Here is a 3,530-nt window from a genome sequence, read left to right as displayed (position 1 = left end):
TAAAACAATCTTGAAAAAGAAGAACAAAGAGTTGAAAGACTCACTCTTCTCAATTTCAAAATATACTTCAAAATGAAAGTCATCAAGAGAGTGTGGTACTGGTATAAGGATAGATATATAGGTCAGTGGAATATATAAGTAATTTTTAAACCTCAATAATAAAACATATAACTCATTTAAAGAAAATTTTCAATAGATACTTTACTAAAGCAGATCTATGAATGACCAGTAAATACATGAATTCTCAACATCATTAGTAATTATAGAAATACGAACTCTTCCTGGAGACTTGGAGTTTAAGCAGTGACATTTGTGAAATGTCAGTGACATTGTCGCTCAGTGACATTGATGAAAAGATAGAACAAAATGCTACAAGCATAGAACATTGCATTAAGGAAATACAATCTGAAGTTAACAAGCAGCGTCCAGAGGTGCAGCTGCAAACGACAACTGACTGTTTTGAGTGGCTAGATAACTATAATTGTAATTCATCCAAGTCACCTTCCCTTCCCCATGGAGATTTGATGAAATTCCTCAAAACACTGCAAGATTCGTTGAAGAGCGAACTGAATCAAGAAGAAGTGATCCTGGATTCACTTTGGGATCTCTCCTGCCAGAGCAGCACTCCATTCCCGGCAACTCTAAGTGGAGCATCTTTCCATTTCCTCTCTGGGACTTCTCTTCATTCTGTTGAAGATGATTCCTCCATGGATGCACAGTCCATCTGGGATAACATAAGACTGCATCTTTGACGCTTCTCAGTGAACAAATTACAAAGCCATAATGAAATCATCAATTCACAGCACAAAATTTGGTTGAAAAAGCAGTGCATACAACAACTGTTGTTTCTTTATCCAGAATCGGAAGTTATAATCAAGTACCAAAGCATACAGAATAAACTGTTGGCTGAGCTCCTACAGAACTGTTTTCCTGCTTATAGCAGAGAATCGAATTTAGACATAATGGCTCATGGATACCAAAGTACAATGCTTAAGTTATACTCAATGATAAAAGAGGATTTTAACACACTCACTACATGAAGTTTTAGCTCCCACCTCAACGGTGAAATTCATTAAAGAAACTTTCCTGGATACTGTTGCAGAAGAAATGGCAAAGTTTCTTGAAAATTTTTGTGAGCTGCAGTTCAAAGAAAGTGCTGTCCGTGTGATTAAAACAAATCAAGAACTCCAGCAGGCTTAGAGGAGCAGTGCATGCTCTGGGTTAGTGAGTTTTTAAATTTGTTCAGTTTGACTTAAGCCTTTTGATACCTTTAATTTTCTAACATTTTTCTATTTAAACTTATTGCAAACTCGAAACTAAATCAGAAAATAAATATTATGAAGTTTTACAGTGCACATTTCTCTTCTGCATTTCTTTTTCTGTAAGTACAGTTCTAGAAGTGCTTTTTTTTCCTGTTCTTTAAATTATTAAAGATATTGAAAACGTAGTCAAAAATGTTGCCAATGAGTTTTGGTTTTTTTGATTGCATAAATTACTGGGTGAAACTGTATGTCTGTATATATATATATATGTATATATATATGTACATATACATATATATATACACATATATACATGAGTCAATATTCATATGTATGTAACAAAAAAGTATAATTCTTAACCCATTGTATCTTCCAAAGCTGAAACGTTATTAGGTAAAAAGAATTGTTAAAAATTTGTTGAAATTTACATAAACTAAAATTGGACATTTAGAACTGTATTCTTTTAGTCAGTCAATTCCAATAAAGAGCTATTATGAAATGGTAACTATAAAACTCTATATTATAATTGGTCACAGAGGCATAGCATTTAGCTATGGCTGACTTAAAAGCTTCTCTAGTATTATTTCTATAAGAATATACATAGAGAAAAGGTAATTTGAAAATTGCTAATTTTATATAAAAGATAAAGGAAAAAAGAAAGAAATTATTGTGATATAATAAACTTCTCTGTCACCATTTTAATTTCCCACTAGTGGAGAAAAATCACGATAAAATATTATTTTTGAAAATTATTAGTCATGCTTTTATGTGAAGACTCTGAGGTATATTTCTAAATAGGTACATAAACTGTATATTTTAAGTGTTTGAAAATTGTCATTTGGTGAATTGCTGTCTTTGAATTTATGATCACTTTATAAAAATTTCCATAGCTCACTATATTTTTACATACCTTCCTTAATAAAATGCCAGAATACCAAAAAAAAAAAAAAAAAAAAAAAAGAAAAGAAAAGAAAGAAAGAAAGAAAAGAAAAAGAAAGAAATATAAACTAAAAAAATCCAGTGAGGTACCACTACATACGACATACTACCAGAATGGCTAAACTCAACAAAACTGACAATACCAACTATAAGCTAGAATATAGAGCAATTGGAACTCTCATTAATTAATGGTAGGAATGCAACTTACCACATGACCAGAAACATGTCCACAAATGTCCATAGCAGCTTTATCCATAACAGCCCAAAGTAGGAAACAACACAAATGTCCATCAGTAGGTGAATTGATAAACAAATGTTGGCATATCTATACCATATAATACTATTAAAGCATAAAAAGAAATGAATTATTTTTTGATACTTATATATCTTTTTATTTTATTTATTTTTTTTTATTTTAAAGAGCAAGAAAGTACACAAGCAGAGGCAGAAGGAGAGAGAGAGATTCCCAAGCAGGCTTCACACTCTGTGTGGAGCCCAATGCGGGGCTGGATCCCATGATCCTGGGATCATGATCTGAGCTGAAATCAAGAGTTGGACGCTAAACTGACTGAGCCACCCAGGCACCCCAGGAAATGAATTATTAGTAGTCATGATAACATAGATGAACCTTAAATGCATTATGCTAAGTAACATAATGCAGACTCAAAAACCTGCATCCTATCTGATCCCATTTATATGAAATTCTAGAAGAGGCACAGTTATAGTGAAGGAAAATATTAGTGATTGCTAGAGGCTGGGGTAGGGAAAAAGGAGTAAATACAAAGGAGCACAAGGACATTTTGGAGGTGAAGAAAATAGCCTATATCTTGATTGCAATGGTGTTAACATTGTTGTATATATACAGTTGTCAAGAGTCATTTAATTATAACATTTAAATGAGAGAATTTCATACTATGTAAATTATACCTTAATAAAGTTGACTTTTAAAAATAATGAACATCAAGGGTGCTTGGGTGGCTCAGGCGGTTAAGCATCTAACTCCTGATTTTGGCTCAGGTCACGGTTCATGGGTTCGAGTCCCACATTGGAGTCTCCTTGGGATTCTCTCTCTCCCTCTCCCTGCTCCCCCCACCCCCCGCTTGCACACATGCTCTCTTTATCTCTCAAAATAAAATAAACTTAAAAAGAATGAACATCCTTATTTAATTCCCATTGTGCTAGCACTCCGAAGGGAAGGTATAGATACCAGGGGAACATTTAATACAGAATCCTGAAATCTGGGTAGATTTCCCTGAAAAAATGAAATCATGCACTGCAGAGATTCATAAATGAGTAGGTGAAGAAGGAAAGGAAGGAAGCAGAGGAAGG

The 3,530-nt window shown here is 33.5% G+C and overlaps 1 pseudogene; it reads left to right on the top strand.

Moving 5' to 3' along the window:
• Positions 1-317: 317 nt before the first annotated feature.
• Positions 318-1,225, top strand: LOC121037476 (uncharacterized protein KIAA0825-like; annotated as a pseudogene).
• The last annotated feature ends 2,305 nt before the right edge of the window (positions 1,226-3,530 follow it).

This window comes from Herpailurus yagouaroundi, unplaced genomic scaffold (assembly GCF_014898765.1).
Source record: "Herpailurus yagouaroundi ecotype Mexico unplaced genomic scaffold, PumYag 163, whole genome shotgun sequence".
NCBI lineage: Eukaryota > Metazoa > Chordata > Mammalia > Carnivora > Felidae > Herpailurus > Herpailurus yagouaroundi.
The sequence above is the reverse complement of the archived record's forward strand: the minus strand, read 5'-3'. Positions and strand labels throughout refer to the sequence as shown.